This window comes from Bos grunniens, chromosome 21, assembly GCF_055505025.1.
Source record: "Bos grunniens cultivar Pamir isolate PY7600 chromosome 21, Bosgru_T2T1.0, whole genome shotgun sequence".
NCBI classification, from domain to species: domain Eukaryota; kingdom Metazoa; phylum Chordata; class Mammalia; order Artiodactyla; family Bovidae; genus Bos; species Bos grunniens.
This window is the reverse complement of record NC_141185.1, coordinates 27,860,773-27,880,254: the sequence shown is the minus strand read 5'-3', so window position 1 is coordinate 27,880,254 and position 19,482 is coordinate 27,860,773. Positions and strand designations below refer to the sequence as shown.

General features: G+C 38.6%; 1 protein-coding gene across 1 annotated transcript in view; it reads left to right on the top strand.

Annotated features, from left to right (window-relative positions):
• Positions 1-19,482, top strand: part of AKAP6 (A-kinase anchoring protein 6) — a 599,671-nt gene that overhangs the window by 86,037 nt on the left and 494,152 nt on the right. The window contains exon 2 of the mRNA XM_086363674.1: positions 13,318-13,529. The gene's annotated coding sequence lies outside the window, so the exon portion shown is untranslated. The remainder of the gene's footprint in view (positions 1-13,317; positions 13,530-19,482) is intronic.

The window sequence follows — 19,482 nt, the reverse complement described above, 5'->3', positions numbered from 1 at the left end:
TTTTTTCTTGATGAGTCTGGCTAAAGGTTTTTCAATTTTGTTTATCTTTTTAAAGAACAAGGTTTTAGTTTCATGAATCCTTTCTTTTGTCTTTTTCATCTCTGTTTTGTTTATTTCTGCTCTGACCTTCATGATTTCTTTCCTTGTACTAACTTTGGGTTTTGCTTTTACTTCTTCCTCTGGTTGCTTTAGGTATAAGATTAGATTGTTTATTTGAAAGTTTTCTGAGATAAGATTGTATTGCTAAAAATTTCCCTCTTAGAACTGCTTTTGCTGCATCCCATAGGTTTTGAATTGTGCTTTTGTTTTGTCTCTAGGTAATTTTTTATTTCCACTTTGATTTCTTCAGTGATCCATTGGTTATTTAGTAGCTTATTTTTTGACTTCCTCCGTGTTTTCTGGTTTTTTTTTTTAGTTTTTTTCTTGTGTTGTTGGTTATAATCTCGTAGTGTTGTGATAGAAAAAAGATACCTGATATAATTTCAATTTTCTTAAATTTACTGAGACTTGCTTAGAATGCTCTATAAAGATCAATTAAGTCCATTTGGTTTAGTGTGTCATTTAAGGCCTATGTATCCTTGTTGATTTTCTGTCTGGTTGTCTGTCCATTGATGAAAATGGGGAGTTAAAGACTCCTACATAATAGTAACTCACTGTTACTGTGTTGCTGTCAATTTCTCCTTTTATGGCTGTTAGTATTTGCCTTATATATTGAGGTGCTCCTATGTTGAGGGCATATATATTTACAATTGTTATATCTTTTTCTTGGGTTGATCTCTTCATCATTATATAGTGTCCTTCATTGTCTCTTGACATAGTCTTTATTTTAAAGTCTTTTTTTGTCTGATATGAGTACTGTTACTCCAGTTTTCTTTTAATTTTCATTTGTGTGGAATACCTTTTTCATCCCTTCACTTTCATTCTATATTTGTCCCTAGATCTGAAGTAGGTTTCTTATAGACAACATATATATGGGCCTTGTTTTTGTATCTGTTCAGTCATCCTATGTCTTTTGGTTGGGGCATTTAATTCATTTACATTTAAGGTAATTATCTATATGCATGCTCTTATTGCTATTTTGCTAGTTGTTTTGAATTTGTTTTTGTAGATCTTTTTTCTTAAATAATAAAATTAATATTCTGCCTTTTATGAAAATGGGGTTTTTGATCAATAATCAGTGACAAAATACATCAACAGGAAAATGGATAAATGAATTTCAGACTTTTCACAAAGTGAAATCGTTTACAGCAGTTAAAGTGACTGTCTTAGAGCTATTTCTATCTACCTGGCTAGATATAAAAAATATAATGTTGAGGAAAAACCCAATTTATGCAGATTGCTATGACATAAACTTTAAAACCAATGATATGATACTTCATAATGTATATGGGTGCATCAATATCTAGTAAACATGGAAACATGCATAGGAATAATAAAAAGTGAGTTTGTAATAAAAAGATGCCTGGGCTGGTAGATGAATTGTTTAGATCTGGATATTGTTTTGATCAACAAGAATTTATTGAAAACTTAATATATGCCCACCAGATTGGTCAGATTGTACCAACAGAATTTTGTTAGGCAAGACTTTTACAGTTGGTAGCTTATAAAATGTAAGAAATCAGTTGGAAGCTCCTTAAGACACAGTCTCCTCTTCATGATCTGTACATGGCTAATTTATATTGTGGATTACCTGAGTGCGCATGATTTCTCTTTTCCATTGCTGACTGAATTCTGAACTGCTGCTGGGGAACCAGTGTAGTCAAGGCAAGATGCCTGGAAAGGTCTGTTAATGAGGGAGGGTCTGTGTTCCAGAGGTAAACATTTTGAGGATTATATGTTGTGCCTTGGAAGGTAAGAGTATAGACTCTGTCTGAAATATACAAACAGCTCATGCAGCTCAATGAAAGAAAAACAAACAACCCAATCAAAAAATGGGCAGAAGACCTAAATAGTCATTTCTCTAAAGAATACATACATACGGCCAATAGGCACATGAAAAGATGCTCAACGTTGCTAATTATTGGAAAAATTCAAATAAGAACTACAGTGAGGTACCACTTTACACTGGTCAGAATGGCCACCATCAAAAAGCCTAAAAATAAAAAATACTGGACAGGCTGTGGATAAAAGGGAACCTACCTTGTTGATGGAAATGCAAATTGGTGTGGCCCCTATGGATAACAGTATAGAGATTCCTCAAAAAACAAAATAGAGTTGCTTTCTGATCCAGCAACCCTACTCTTGGGTGTATATCCAGAAAAAACTGTAATTTGAAGATACCTGCACCCCAGTGTTCAAAGCTGCTGCTGTTGCTACTGCAGCTAAGTCGCTTCAGTTATGTCTGACTCTGTGAGACCCCATAGACGGCAGCCCACCAGGCTCCCCCGTCCCTAGGATTCTCCAGGCAAGAACACAGGAGTGGGTTGCCATTTCCTTCTCCAATGCATGAAGGTGAAAAGTGAAAGTGAAGTCGCTCAGTCATGTCCGACTCTTCGCGACCCCATGGACTGCAGCCTACCAGGCTCCTCCATCCATGGGATTTTCCAGGCAAGCGTGCTGGAGTGGGGTGCCACTGCCTTCTCCAAATGTTGAAAGCACTATTTAAGAGCCAAGACGTGGAAGCAACTTAAATGTCTATTGACAGATGAATGCATAAAGAAGATGTGATATACATACATAATGGAATACTGTTCAGCCATAAAAAGGAGTGAAATAATGCCATCTGCAGCAGCATGGATAGACCTGGAGATGGTCACACTGAGTGAAGTCAGTCAGACAGAGACAAGCGCCTTATGATACCACTTACATGTGGGATCTAAAATGACACAAATGAACTGATTTATGAGATGGAAACTGACCCACAGACAGAGAAAACAACCTTATGGTTACCAGAGGAGAAAGGGCTGGGAGAGGGGTAAATTAGGAGTGTGGGATTAACAGATACACACCATGTAAGTAAAATAAATAAGCAATAAGGCTTTAATGTATAGCAAAGGGAGCTGTATTCAACATCCTGTAATAAACCATAATAGAAAAGTATATGGAAAATAGTACATATATATACACGTATAACTGAATGCTTTGTTGTCTACCAGACACTAACACAACGTTATGACCAACTATACTTCAATTAACAAAGAAGAATGCAGGCTCTGTATCAGTCTACCCACCTGGATTCAAGTCTCTAGTATTCTGCCATTTATAGCAGCAAGATTTTGAGCAACTCTGGGCGCCTCTGTTTCTTATTTGCAAAATGACATTCAGTACCTTTCTCACAGGATTCTTTAATGGTTAAATGATTTAATACATACCCTAACTGTGCCTGTCACATAGTTAGCTAATATTATATTTATTATTATAATTTTTCTCTCATTTATTTGTCCTTATTTCTTAAGTAACTCACATTGGACTAAAATATTTGAATCCTTTACTCTGTATACATTTTCTCTATATATGTCTCCTTAGTGATTTACGCTGAGATTGTATATTTAAAAGATAGCTTTTACATTAAAAAATAAGAAAACTATACCAACTTAGAGATTAACAGAAGAGCACATTTCTAGTAAGTCCAGATAAGGGTGTATTATGAAACTTTGTTAGAAGGATAGCCTTTAGAATATGCCATTTCCTAGTTTAAATTCTAAGTGGGTGTGACAAAAGCGGAGAGCAAGGCGGCGGCGGGGCCGCGCGCGGGGGGCGCCCGTGAGCGCGCGCCCGCGGGGGCGCCCCCGCCGGGCCCCCCGAGCCCGGGCCCCGCGGCTCTTCCCTCGCCGCCGCCGCCGCCCCCACCCCCGCCGCCGCCGTAAAATTAAAAAAAAAAAAATAATAAATTTTAAGTGGCTCCGCATCCTCTTCACCCCCCAGACTGAGCCCTATTTAAGGCACATTCAAAATCCTTTCATTTTACTTCTCTCATCTTGCACACTCCCCCTCACCTTCTGTAAGTCAAGTGAACAAGGAGAGTGTGGATCAGTACAAACATGTCACCCTTAGTAGAAAAACTCAAAAGTTCCTGTTCTAGCTCCAGGAAGTGCAAAATGATCCCTCATGTACATTAATTATATACTTACACTTCACATAGTGCAACAAACTTGTTCTCAATTATTCATATATGAATTATTTAGTTCAGTGATTCTCAGTCCTGACTGATCATTAGAATAACCTGAGGGGCTTTGAAAATACATGTAACATCTTAAATATTATAGTAGATTTTTTTTCCCTCTTCATTTAACAGCCCACAGTGGGTATTTTGGTTGAAGAGCAGTTTTCTACTTTTATTTCAGGGTGGTGCATCCTGGGCTCATAGAGGTTCCTGTTCCTCAGTTTCTCTCCTGGGTATCATCATGTTCCTGTTCCTCAATTTCTCTCCTGGGTACCATCAGGTGTACCAGAACTTTCTTCCCTTCTTCATCAAAGTTTACCTCTTCTAACCTCCATTTCTCCATAGAAATGGAGTCTGGCTAATTTGATTAATTTGGGCTAATAGTAATATTTTTACCTTTTATACTATTTTATAGTTTGTTAGTATCAATGAAAATGTTAACTAACATCTACTGACTGTCCAGGTTTCATACTGGACTCTTCAGTTCATACTAGAATATGGGCTCCCAGAAGACAGAGCTTCTGGTGTGCTTGTTGACTGATGCATGTGAAGCACCTGGAATGGTGCTCAATAAATATTTGTTGAAACAAATGAGTGGATAATCTTTATAATAACATTGAAAGGCGGAATTAGTATCCTCATTCCCCAAGACACATGTGAAGCTCAGATAAATGCTTTGCCCAATACAAACACCTAGGTGGGAGCAGAGCCTGGAAGAATTCAGGTTTCAAAGCCTACATTCCTTCACAGCTTCCTCGTCCTCCTAGCCCCATCCCCTTCCCCTTGCTTCTCCCTTTCTACTTCCCCTCACTTCCCTCACTCTTTTGTCCCCATATTTTCATTCCTTTCTCCCTTTTCCCTCTTTCTCATTCTCCTGTCCTTGTCCTGACCTCTCTCTCTCTCTCTTACTTTTCCTCTTTTTCTTCCTTCTCATTTCCCTTTACCTACTCCCTCCATTCCCTGGTTCTTACAGCACTTACAGATAGGGCATTTACTTCCTAAACTTCCATAGCACTGTCAGGTAGGCAGAGCAGTTACTCCTCACTTTACAGAAGAGGACTCTAAGAGAGGTTAATGCCCTGTTCAGTTTCCTATGGCTGTTAGTCGTGGGGCTTCAACCTATTTGTCTTCCCACTCATCTGCTTAGTGCCTGTCCCGGAGCACTCACTGCCTCGTGGGTATCAATGGCTGTGGATAGCAGATGGTGACACTTCTCCTCCAGAACATTCATTAGCTTCCAGCTGAGTGCAGTGGATTCTGAGGTAATTTAGGAAGCGCAGCAGGTTTGTGAAGGAGAGCATGAGGCAGGTGGGACTTGGACTCTTCTCAGACCCCACCGTCTACATGATGGGATGGTTACTCATAATGCTATCTCTTGTGAAGGAGACTCCAGAGCTGATTTCAAAGCCACCAATACATGGGAACACACACAACATCAAAAGCAGTGACTCCAAAGGGTGCCACTTTGGTGAGGAGGGGTTATTTCCTTATTTTAAATCATCTCTTGGAGTCCCAGATAGACAAATGATGCTAACTCATTTTTTATCATGGGCCATCATCTTTTTATTCAGTCTAGTTCATCTCTTGCACTATTCATGATACTCTGGAGCACACCACTAACTTTTTAAAATCTGAATGGCACATTATTTAAGTGTTGATCAACTACTGCAGGTACTGTCTACAGTTATGCCATACTTCTTGGGTGTTTTAAGACATTAAGCCAAGGTCCTGAAGTATCTTAATCTTATATCCATAATGAAACACTTGGTTAAATTCCACACAAGGTCTGGATGTCTTTTTTGTTGTTGTTGCTGTTGATTCTTTCTCTCTCGATCCCTCAGCTTTATGAAAGTATAACTGACAAATAAAATTGTAATATATTTAATGTGTATACTGTAATGATTTGGTGTGCATTTACATTGTGAAATGATTGCCACAATCAAGTTAATTAACACATCTATCTCATGTGATTGCTGTTTTCTGTTTGTTTGTTTTTTGGTTTCTTTGGTGAGAATGCATACATTCTACACTCTCTGCAGATTTCAAATATACAAAACAGAAGTATCAACTATAGTCACCATTCTGTTTATTACATCTTCAGAACTTATTCATTGGATACTTGAAAGTTTGTACCCTTTGACCAACGTCTTCCTCAGGGCCCTGAAAACCACCATCCTATTCTGTTTCTATGAGTTTGACATTTTTTTTTCCCCCAGATTCCACATGATACCTACAGTATCTCTCTTTTTCAGGATATTACACTTAGCATGATGCCCTCCAGGCTCATCCATGTTGTTACAAATGGCAGGATTTCCTTTTTTTATATATTTTTAATATGTATTATATTTTATATATTTATATATTATACATATATATATACACATACACACATATATATATGTATAAAACTGGAGATATAAATCCCGTATGAAATGTGGGATTTCATATATAGATATCTTCCACAGATAATATATGTCTTCCACATCTTCTTTATCCATTCATCTGCTCATGGGCACTTAGATTGTTCGTATATTTTGGCTATTGTGAGTAATGTTGCAATGAACATGGGAGGGCAAATATCTCTTCAAGATGATGATTTCATTTCCTTCAAATATATAATTAGAAGTAGGATTTATAGATCATATGGTAGTTCTATTTTTAATTTTTTGAAGAGCCTCCATACTGTTTTCCATATTGCAATACCAGTTTACATTCCCACCAACAGTGTATAAGGACTCCCTTTTCTCCACATCCTGAACAATATTTGTTGTCTTTTTGATAATAGACATACTAGCAGGTGTGGCTGTGGTTTTGATTTACATTTTCCTGATTAGTGATATTGAACATCTTATCATATACCTTTTGGCCATTTGTATGTCTTCTTTGGAAAAATGTATATTTAGATCCTTTGCCCATTTTTAAATTGAATTATTTGATTCTTTTTTTTTTTGGCTTTGAGTTGTAAGAGTTCCTTTATAGTTTGGATATTAACCCTTTATTGGATGTATGGTTTGCAAGTATTTTCTTTCTTGACTCTTTCCTTTGCTATGCAGAAACTTTTTAGTTTAATGTGTCTCATTTGTTTATTTTTGTTTTTGTTGTCTGTGCTTTTGCTGCTGTATCCAAAAAATTATTGCCAAGACTAATATCAAGGAGATTTTCCCCTAGATTTTCTTCTGAGAATCTTATGATTTCAGGTCTTTTCCTTAGGTTTCCTTGAGTTTGTTTTTGTGTATGATATAAGATAAGGGCTCAATTTCATTCTTCTACATATAATTACCCAGTTTTCCCAACCCCATTTATTGAAGAGGCCATCTTTTCCCATTTTGTGTTTTGGTGCCATTGTTGAAAGTTAGTCAACCATCTATGCATGGGTTTATTTTTGGGTTCTCTATTCTGTTCCATTGATCTATGTGTTTATTTTTATGCTAGTACCAGATTGTTTGCTCACTTATATAATCTTGTATGATAGTTTGAAATCACAAAGTGTGATGCTTCAGCTTTGCTCTTCGTACTCAAGGCTGCTTTGCTTGTGGTCTTTTGTGACTCCATGCAAGATTTAGGATTGTTTTTTCTATTTCTATAAAAGGAGCACTGGCATTTTGATAGGCTGATAAACTGAATCTGAAAATAGTTTTCTGTAGTATGGACATTTTACCAGTATTGTTTATTCTAATCCACAAATATGGGCTGTCTTTTCATTTATGTGTGTCTTCTTTAATATTTTTCATTAGTGTTTTATAATTTTCAGTGTACTGATCTTGCACCTTCTTGGGTTAAATTACTACCAAGTATTATATTCTTTTTGATTCCATTGTAAATGGGGCTGTTTTCTTGATTTATCTTTTGTTGTAAGTATATAGAAACACAGCTTAGTTTTGAGGAGCTACGGAGTCTTAATCTGTTCAGGCTGCTATAACAGGAATACCATAGACTGGGTAGTTTATAAAAGACAGACATTCATTTCTCACAGTTGTGGAGTCTGGAAAGTCCAAGATCAAGGGGCTGGAAGATTCTGTGTCTAGTGAGAACCCATTTTCTGGTTCACAGACAATGCCCCTTCACCTTGTCCTCACATTGTAAAAGGGGTCAAGGGAACTTTTGGGGGCCTCTTTTGTAAGGGCACTAATCCCATTTATGCGCAATCCACCTTCACGACTAGGTCACCTTTCAAAAGTTCCATCTCCTAATACTGTTAATTTCGGGGTTAGGATTTCAGTGTATGTATTCTGGAAGGATACAAATATTCGGTCCATAGCACTGAGTAAGCACTGTAAACACAGAGATAGGTAAAGCAGTACTTTTATTATTTGATTTATTGTTTTGTTTGTTATCTCAATGTATTTATTATGGTATATGTTCTTTTTGTGACATGTATACTTATGAATATTTTAGGTTTACTTTTATGTTTGTGGCTTCTTGATGAAAGTGAAAGTGGAGAGTGAAAAAGTTGGCTTAAAGCTCAACATTCAGAAAATGAAGATCATGGCATCCGGTCCCACCACTTCATGGGAAATAGATGGAGAAACAGTTGAAACAGTGTCAGACTTTTATTTTGGGGGGCTCCAAAATCACTGCAGATGGTGACTGCAGCCATGAAATTAAAAGATGCTTACTCCTTGGAAGGAAAGTTATGACCAACCTGGATAGCATATTCAAAAGCAGAGACATTACTTTGCCAACAAAGGTTCATCTAGTCAAGGCTATGGTTTTTCCTGTGGTCATGTATGGATGTGAGAGTTGGACTGTGAAGAAGGCTGAGCACCGAAGAATTGATGCTTTTGAACTGTGGTGTTGGAGAAGACTCTTGAGAGTCCCTTGGACTGCAAGGAGATCCAACCAGTCCATTCTGAAGGAGATCAGCCCTGGGATTTCTTTGGAAGGAATGATGCTTAAGCTGAAACTCCAGTACTTTGGTCACCTGATGCGAAGAGTGACTCATTGGAAAAGACTCTGATGCTGGGAGGGATTGGGGGCAGGAGGAGAAGGGGACGACAGAGGATGAGATGGCTGGATGGCATCACTGACTCAATGGACGTGGGTCTGAGTGAACTCCAGGAGATGGTGATGGACAGGGAGGCCTGGCATGCTGCGATTCATGGGGTCGCAAAGAGTCGGGCATGACTGAGTGAGTGAACTGAACTGAACTGAACTGAATCCTTTTCAAAAGAATTCCATGAAGCAATAATATTTTGTGTTATAGTAAAATATTTTCACAGTAAATACATTGATGGAGTGTTTAGACCAGCAGTAAATTAGTACATTTAAAAGTAAAATGTTATCATTGACTAGAGTAGGAGGGAAATATTGATATTATGTGCCAAAACTCATTCTCACGTATGTTTTTAAGTCTGTTTGTGTATGTGTTTATATGCATATATGTTTATGTCTGACTGGTGGCTTGGGAGTATTTAGTTGTATGTCTTGAGCTGACCAGAATTAAGTCTCTGAGTTTGACAGACTCACGTAAAAAAGCATTTACTAGGCAAGGTACACAACAAGTGTTTGCTACGTAGCCTACTCTGCTCTGGTAGATTTAGTCTTTGCCCTGAAGATGCTTGAGGTTGTTTCCATGACAGAGATGCATCCAGTTAATGGAATATAAGGCAGGCCAGTGTAACAACTCATTAGAGGTTAAACAAAATGGATGCTTGTGATAGGTTGCAGCATTTTGACTCTCTCATTTGTTTCATGACACCCTAGCAAATGAAGATTACTTTACCAATGATGTGTGATTCTATTCTTTATATAGAGCTGATTATTGGATTATTCACTGAAAAATACGTTTGTACCCTGTAAAACAAAACTCTTTTATCAGAGCTGCTTGTGACTTTGATTTAGTGAAACTTTTACTGTATTATTTACTGGAATTTTACATATGAAGGTATGATGTAATTTGTTTCTTCTCCATAGAAAAAAAGAATCACTTTTTCTAACTAAAGTTATCTTGGGAAACCCTATCTTTCAAGAATGTATTTTGCTTTTGCTGGGAGAAGAATTTGTATAAATGAGGGTTAGTTATTTTATTCATAACTTTCTTTGGATAAGGGGAGGAATCTAGTCTAAAAGACTATGTGAGCTGAAAATGCTATGTTAATTAAAAGATTCAGTTGTAAATAACTTGAAACAGGTATCATGATCACTGTTCCTTCTGTTTCTGATGACAAATTGAAAATGTTTGTTTTCTGGATTGCTTTATCATTTTTGGTCAGATCTTCTTAGTAGCAAATTACTTTTTGTTATTTTGGCAGCAAAGGAAGGGGAAAAGATTTACACATATAAGCCTTAGTAAAATCTTATAACATTTCAAATTCTGGAGTGATAAGGAAAGCTATTAGGAAATTTTTCCTTGGTTGGAATGTAAACAATATTACTTTAACAAAAAATAAATAATTAAGAAGGACTTATTAGGCGGTTACTTATGCCTAGGAGTGTGCTAAAGGTTATGAGGAAATCAAAAAGTCTCACAAGACATTGGTAATACCCTAAAGTGTTGTCTACTTGAGTAGATAAGATTAAGACCTATGAAAAAACTAAATATGAAAACAGGAAAGCCCCAGAAATACCAATGCAGAGTTTAAAGAGCTCATAAACCCCTGCGTCGTATGTTGGTCCTGACACGTGTAGGTATTTACCGATGTAACAAAGCACAGCTAGACTTCTGCCAGTTGCTTTTATGTCAGATGTTTATGTTTGGAGTTAAGTCTAGTGAAACAGAAAACCATATTAACTCTGAAGCTGGGCAAGAGAAGATCTGAAATTCAGAAGATGACAGGGAGATTTTTGAATAGGTTGGGGTCAGTTTCTTTGGCGAAAGTCACCCCAAGGTTTGCTTCAAGCTCCAAATCTAGGTGTTCATTCAGGAGCTAATCCACCTTCCCTGGATTTTTGGATGCTTTTTGGCCTTTGCTGATGGGAATTTTGCCTGGGAAGGAACAGGGAAGGGGCTTAAGCTGACTGGGGTGTGTGATCACTGTCAAGTCCAGGAATGTCCAAGAGAAAAAATGGAGAACGCCTTGCACCTTCCTTTGAGGAGGTCTTGCCAGCTCTGGCCCTGGCCCTAGCCTTTTGAGGTGTGTCATTATTGAGTCTCATGAACCATTCCAGAGCCCAGGCTTTTTTTCCCTTCTACATATGCTTCATGCTAATGGTGCCAATTTATGCCTTACACAGTTTCTTCAGTGATTGGATCGATTAAGGCTCTGTTTACTGTGACTGAAATCCCCAAATATACTTTCTGAAGCAGATTTGATGAAGCATTCATCTCTTCCCACCAAACAAGTGACTTGCTTCTGGCAAAGCAAATTCATCCTGAGAAGCCATATTCAAGTCTGGAACACCTGATCCTACCCTTCTCTCTCTCTTCTATAGAACCATGGATTTCAGCTAGGGAAAGGCTCATAATATTGTTATAGACCCATGACTTTCACTCTCTTCCCCAGCTGAGGGTTTCATCAGAGCTGCCTTCAGGGGTCAGATCATGGCAGATGAGGTGAGGTGGGCTCGAGAAGAGTTTACCAACTTTGACTCTGGGCTTCTTCTCTCCTCTCAACCAGGGCAGCCCAGCTTTGGTCTATATCATTAAAAGAAAGGCTTCCACTACTAACAAAAACCTTGAAAACCATGGTTATTGCTAAATCCATCATGTCTGCAGATGGAAAACTTGAGGACCAGAGAGGTTAATTGACTGACCTGATGTTACACAGATGCTCACTGGAGAAACTGGCATTAACACTTGGGTTTCCTGAATCCCAGATCAGTGCTCTTTGTGCTAGAGTAGCTGCTTGTTTACTTCCTGTGGTGTGGCATGTGGTCTAAGATAAAGGGTGGGAGTCAGGCTCGGCCTATGACTGAGAGCATGGATGACTTGGGCAGGCAGCTTCACGTCTTGCTCTTGGCCTCCCAATTCCTCATTAAGTGAAGCAAGAATAGTCTTGGCTTTCCATCAGGGAGGAAATGCTCTGTGCATGGCTGATGGTGCACCCTGCTAGGATCTTGGCACCTTTCAGACATTTTATCAGCCCCCATTTACCAAGCCACTGCCTAAATTCCTTCTGCCGTTTCATCCCCCCATTCCTGATGCTGTTGGTTAACAATGGCATTTAAAATCTCAAGTGGGAGGGGACAGTGTAATTGTCTCATTAGACTTGGGGTTTTAGAATGTGGTTCTTCCCCAGAGTTGTGCAGATAGAGTGGATGTAGGTCAGCTTGATTCTCTCTCTGTCTGTGGTCTGAGAATATTAAATATGCAAGAGATGGCTGCTTTTGCCCATATCTCCTTACCCCCAGTTCACATCACATAATGTTTATTTCTGCTCAGGACTGGAAAGAAATGATTGTTTTAGATTTGCTTTTCTTTTCCTAACTGGAGAAATAACCTCACTGTGTCTTATATAAAGGTGGCTTTTCATGCAGTTTCAGCTTTTGTCGGGGGAGGTGTGTGAGTAATTTTCTCCTTTGTGTCTTATTGCCTCACAGAGAAGAAAACAGAACCCCAATGTTAGGAATGCAAACGATTTAGGAACTTTCTAGCAGGTTGCCATTTGTTCCAACTACCAGGTTTGGTCCCAGAAAAGACTCTCTTGCATTTGGCTGTGAGTGGTAGGAGATCTCTGCAGATCAAGGGAAGGGACCCCAGAAGTTGAAGGTGAAGTTGTGTGGCCCCTAGATTCTAAACCTCCTTCCATGTGCCTCTCCAATGCTCAAGTGAGAGCTGGGGCTCATCTGTGTGAGAAGGTTCTGTGGGTTGTTGTTCATCAGTAGAAATGATCAGGACAGACTTCATTGGTAGGAGTTTGTGTTCTGTAGAACTAAAACCTATTTACTTCAGAATAACAGTCACTTTCTCAGCTGTTTATATTGCATTTATAATTCTTTTTCTGTTCCTTGCTTTTCTTCTGGTTTTTGACAAATGAGAAAAATTCTTTTTAGTAACTTTTAAAAAAGGTAATTAATTGTAATGCTGTCCAGAGAGGAAAAAGTAATCAAATTGCCTAACAAACAGAGAAACATTGTCCATTTGAGTTTTTAATTTGTTTAGTACTAAATCTCTTTCTTCCCTCTCCCCTTCCTAATGTGTAACAAAAAAGTAGGAGATAATTTTAATTTTTTTCCAAAGTGACTTCAGGGAAATCCCTTTTAGACCTATGGATTTTTGTCCAATGAGGGATCCTCTTCCTTTGGTCTATATTTTGCATATCGTCTGTTTCTTACAGGGCTTCCGTATTGTCTCAGGCTCCACTGGAAATGCAGCAAGGATTCCTAGCACATCCCAGTTGCCATAGCAACAGCAGTCTTTCCCATAATGAGCTGCATCATCTGAACTGATGTCACAGCATCATGCAGCAGGTCAAACAAGGCATCTCCTAGTATTGCATCCTACAGATGTGCTGTAAACATCAAAAGAAGACGGTGGGAGCAGGAGATGGTGAGTGTTAAATGTCTAGGCCTTAATTGCTCGGCTGTTTTCTTGGTTAGCCGGTGTCTGCTGAGGCAGTGATGGGGGATGTTGTCTGCTTAAAATGGACTAGGGAAAGAAGAGCTGTTTTACCTAAATCTGTTTTCAGGCTGCTGGGTTAAGACAAAGCCCTGTAAGAGTCATAGAGAAATAAAAATATGTGGAATTATTCTTGTTTCATCTCTGCCTGTTATTTTTAGTGTTCTCATGGAATTTTTCATAAACATAAGATATTTTTCTATCGCAAAGCCCCAAATAGGCTCTAAATTGAGCAGTACACAGTATTTAAAGATTGTAAAGATATGTTTCTTTTTTGTGGGGAAAGCTCATCGGTCCCCTATTTGCTCTTGTGATTTATGAAATATTAAGTGGTTTACAGTATGAAATTCAGTATTTACCTCGTTTGGGTTTCAGTTTCTTCATGGCAAGAAATGAATGCTGAATAAGCATCTGACATAACCCTGATGTGAAAGGAGACCTCTTGCATGTTGAAGACAGAATTTATTAAAAATATAGAGACCTAAACAGAATGAAATTACTTAAGCCTTTTGATTTATGCTCTAGTCCTTCAGTCTATGGCCTTCATAGTTAGTTGAAAAACTGCCATGATATTTTTTCATCTCTCGCTAGTCTCCAAAATAGCTGGAGTTATTTGCAGGCTGACTTGTACCAAGTCTCCTCTGCGGCAGTTGCAGTGAAGGGTAACCCTGTGGAAAGCCTCTGGAAGTGGCAGTGGTGTTGTTTAACTTTAACCAGAATCTGGCAAGATGAATAAATAGCTGAACCCTCAGCGACTGTGGTGAAAACAGATCTCTGGGCTTGGTCATAACCTCAACTCATTTCTGAAACTCTACGATAAACACGTATGGTGCTTATTTAAACTCCTATCTCTGTCTTTAGGCCTCATCATCACCATTATTATTATTTTTTAAAAAATACACGACTTGGCATTGTCAGATAAGGAGCAGTGAGTTGCCTTTTGTTTTGGGAAATGGATTTCCCTGGTGCAGCTGATTGTTACTAAGGGAGAGAAAGGAGGAGGCACATGTCAGTGCAATTGATCAATATGTCCACTTGGAATCAGGGAGTGGTCTTTTGGCTCAGTGCTGCCAAGCTGATAGTTCTTATTTGAAAAGTCTTACAGGAATGAATGGCAACCCTTGAGTTCCTCTTCTTTTAGGCTGTTTATTGAGCCTGAAAGAGATGTTTCACAGGGAGCAGGAAAAGGAATACCTCTTGCCAGCTTGGAGTGATTTTTTTTTTTTTTTTTTTGCACAGAGTCAAGCATATTGGTCCCATTATTAGGCACTATCTAGAATGAAAGACCTTGGGTTTTAATTAGTTTGCTTATATATATCACACACAGGCTGCTCGTGGTTCTTTTAAGTTTATGTGCCTGATATGCAGCTCTGTGGGATGGGAGAGGTCAGCTCAGTCTGGCTTTATCGCAAGCATTTAGGAGCATGGGTTGGTTGTTCATTGCCTGCTTTTTTGTGTTGTATAATGTGAGCAGAAAGCTCTCCTGGGACTTCTGGGTGTGAACACAGCTAAGTCAGAGGCTCTAGGGTGACAAGGAGGAGTGCTGGTTGGTGGGGGGCGGGGAGGGAAAGTGCATATCATGGCTGGATTATGTGGGTCTGGAGAAAATCACTCAGTGGCCATTGAAATTCATTTGAAGTGTTACTTTCAGGGAAAAGCAATGAAGAAAGACTTGTTTGATAACATAAATTGCTAGGAATAAAAGTAACCAAAGGCAGCATTTTAATGAGTTTCCTATTTGCTTAATGTTTGTTTCTTTTGTCTAACAGTGCTCTTAGATGCTTCATCATGGGTGATTTGTACAATTACTGGAAGTCGCAGAAGCCAGATTCCTTAAGGATAGTGTTAGAAACAGTGGAGTCATGCTTCGAGGGTGGGGAGTGCGCTGGTGGGTGTGGGCTGACGCAGTTATCTGGTGGAATATCCTTCTAGTTCAGAGGTGCCTGTGATCTCTCCTCACCTCTGCACATATTTAAAATACAGTTGCAGATCCCCAACTTGATGCTTTTATGCTCTTTTTGCTCCAGGAGAACAAAGCCCTAATAATGGGAACTGTTATCCTGAGTGCTCGGTTTCTTTGCAGAGCCCGTGCTGCTCTCTGATTAGCTGTGTGTCTTAATTATTGGCTAAGGCTATTTCAGTTGTCTTAGTTTTAATATATCCCCAAGGGGTAGATGGGGTGTGTGTGTGTACCAGGGAAGGGAGAGATTGCTCTATGGCTGCATTTTGTGGTGTTTCACTGAAACTTTCTAGAATGTAGAGAATTTTCTTTCACAGTGATAAGAGAAAGATCATTATGATCATATTTATTGTATGGCCAAGTTTAGACCATGGAAGCCTTATGAGAAACTAACCTTCTCTATGCTTTTGGTTATAGCTTTCTTCATTGAATTACAAAGTTACAAATAAGTTAACTCTTTGGATAATTAGGCCATGGTGGGGTGATAAAAATAAAAATCATAATAACAACCAAGCTCTTATTTATTCAGTTTTTATTGTGTGGCACTGAACTAAACATTGAACATAACTTATTTGGCCCGTATAATGACATTATGAAATAGAGAGTAACAATCTCATTTTATAGGATTAGATATTACTATTTACATTTTGCAGAAACCAAGTCTTCGCCAGGTTACCAAATTTGGCTAAGGTCATAGAGTTAATAAGTGACTGGACCAGGATTCCAAATCAGTGTGCTTTGACTGTGATACCCACCTGCTTACCCAGTCATCTTAGTTTTATGACATCTTAACTGTGTATACCATGAGAGCAGCCACCTTTACTCTATCATACTCACCCCACCCTTCTCATTCTGATTGGAAAATCAGATTTCACTCAGAGAATGAAATCTCATTTAAAACACTAAGATCAGTTTTACTACAGGGATGAGCATGAATCTTGGTCAGATCCTATAGATTAAAGCAATGCACAACAGATATTCAGACCTTTTGCCAGTACCCTTGCTCAACATACCTTTCTAGCAGGATCTGTGTATGGGAAATGCTACATGAATGAGTGTGGGCGTGATGGAGCTGTACTGAAAGGAGGTCTTACATGAGTCAGTAATGATTCAAGTTTGTTGTACCTGTCTTATCAGCTGCATTATGTAGTGCTCTGCTAACTTTAAGGCATTTGAATTCCCTGCCAACACCAGACAAGGAATAGAAGAGTAAACTTCTCTTATAGCCAGGAAGGTGTACTTTGAATCCATCTCCTGGATTAAGAAGTTAAAAGAGAGTTATTTTGCTGAATATTATCAGTGGCTGAGTCTAAATGCTTCTTATTTCTGACAGAGTACAAGAATGACAGTCGTGTGCAACATCCTGGGAGCCTTGTGTTTGAGGAGAGCTAATACAGTCATCTCTGCATCATCTTGCCCATCCCAGTTATCCACACCCAGTGTCATTATTGGGCTGTAAGGGCTGTTCTTTGTTTGACTGTGGGGCTAATGCACACACTGACAGCACATTGATATTGATTCTGGTCTGGTGAATACTTAGAAATATTATTCCTCAGAGCTCATTAGCTGTTTCTAGGTTCTGAGAAGAAGTTAATGTTTCTCCCATCCTGTCTCAAGGAGGCCCAAGCTCATGTCTCTGTGAGCGATGGGAATTAGAGGCTGACAGAAAGCAATAGAATTGCTGGGTACAGTGACTACAGGAATTAGGTTCTATTTGGGGAATAGAAAAGCCAGTAGAATTTAGGGAAAAAATTCTGCCACATGTCTCTATTTAAAAAATCCTAGAATCAGGGACTGATAACTTGTTTTGATCCTATGTATTCAATTCAATTTAACAACTTTTTATTGAGTATCTACTATGTGCCAGGCAATGTTGGAGAACATAGCAGTGGGACGAGATAGATGCAGATTTCTTCCCCACTACATTCTATCAGGAATGGGGATGGAGAGACCAAATAAAATAGGCAAATTTATAGTGGAATAATTTATTCTTTTGATACCGTAATACTATTTCTGTTTACTTATGTTTCAGAGATACACCAATTATCTGTGCACACATACAGATATGGCCTACACATGGAGGTAAAATTGCTGCATTGAAGAATAGCTTTGATTTTTTTCTTCTTGAGTTTGGATTAGAATCTTACTGGGTGTGACCATAGCCAATATGGCAATAAGCATTTTGCTGGTATTAAGCTGTTATGAAAAGTATAATTGTAATTGTTTTACATGTCTATCTCAATTGATGTAAACCTGATGTATGGAAATATGAAATGTATATGACAGATCAGTTTAAGGATTTTTTTTATTTTAATGAAAGATAGTTCTCATCTTTAAAAACTTTCTAGTGAGCCCTCTAAATGGCCAGCATGCTGGTGGAGGTATGTGCCAGTCACCTCTAGCCACAAGCAACCTGTTCATTCACCTTAGTATGCCTTACAAACATCACTTTAAATGGGAAGCATTTGTCTAAACAATCGTATTAACTAATGTATGCAAAACTTTGATTGTATTTTTATAAATTTTCATGAAGTTTTTCATGTTCATGCATGTGTGAAGGATATCTAACTTGTGACTGTCACTTGGTGGATTAAGTGTTCCTCTTTGATGGTGGTCCGACATACCCAGCTCTATAGATGGGCCATGAGTGTGAAAGCTTTTCCAGGGAGTATCACTTTTTATAGGACTTTGGCTATGGCAACAAACTTTTATGTATTTTGGATTATGAAGGCCTAAGATTTCTTATCCACAAGCACACACCTATCAACAGCTGAATCCCCCAGTTGGTTTTAAGACTTGGTGAGAACAAGGGATACTTTATTCTCCTTGTCAGCCACCAGCCATGTTTGTCTCAGTTCTTTCACTATAGGGCATACTCCAAACTCTTCCAGCCCTGTTACTTTGAGTCCCAAGGGGAAATAAAGAGAGAATGTAGAAGCTTTAGAATGGGTCTCACACTAGGTGATTCCTGAGTTTGTTTTATATAGCTGCAGGACAGGCTTCATAGGCAGGCAACCTGTGCTGCAACACAGGGCCCTGTGCTGAGAGAGGTCCACACTTGCTTTAATGCTCTACTCTTGCCAGCTTGAAATTCTCAACAATTTTGGGGGCAAGGGGTTCAGCATTTGTATTTTACACTGGACCTTGCAAATTACCTAGCCATCTGTATGGCCCCTTTGATATAAAAAACTGACACACAGTTCTGGGTTTTGTCTAAGAATGAGATGATGTGACTCACTTGGCAAGAGTTGACCACCTTAGATGGAGCAGTATTCTCCAATTCATCATGGTCTCCCTCTGCTCCTGTCCATTTACCCCCACTGCTGCTGCCTGAGCCCTTTTAGTTTGAAACTTCTCTTCTGGAATAATTCAAATAGCAGTTGTAGAGTTTGAAAAACAGAAGAACCATTGTCAGACAACCCAGAGCGAAGACACCATGCATGGTAATTTAGAAGCATCCATGATAATTCAGCACCATACACCTGTAATTCAGTGGCATTTCTTTTATAGGCAATAAGGGACATATTACATTATACCTGAAGATATTTCATAGATCAGGCTTATTTGTCACCACTGCAGTTTTCAGGGGAGAAATCAAATGTTCTTTGCAAAGCAAGCTGATTAACCATCCTATTGGCTCATTGTTTGAATTAATTCTCCCACCCTTTGTTACTACTTGATTACTTTTTAGCACCTGCTTTGTTTAACTCTCATTTAAATTACACAACATTTTTATGCTGGTTGGGTATTTGTTTAGCACTATTTTATTTTTCTATTCTCTCTAGGAGGCTGGGTGCCTATAATTTGAGATTATATTACTGTAGGAAGAGTTCATTTTTTCTAATTAAAAAAGGGAATTACAGTCAATATTTATAATGAACTCTTTTTCAGCAAGGTAGTTCCAGCCATGCTAATGTTCATAAG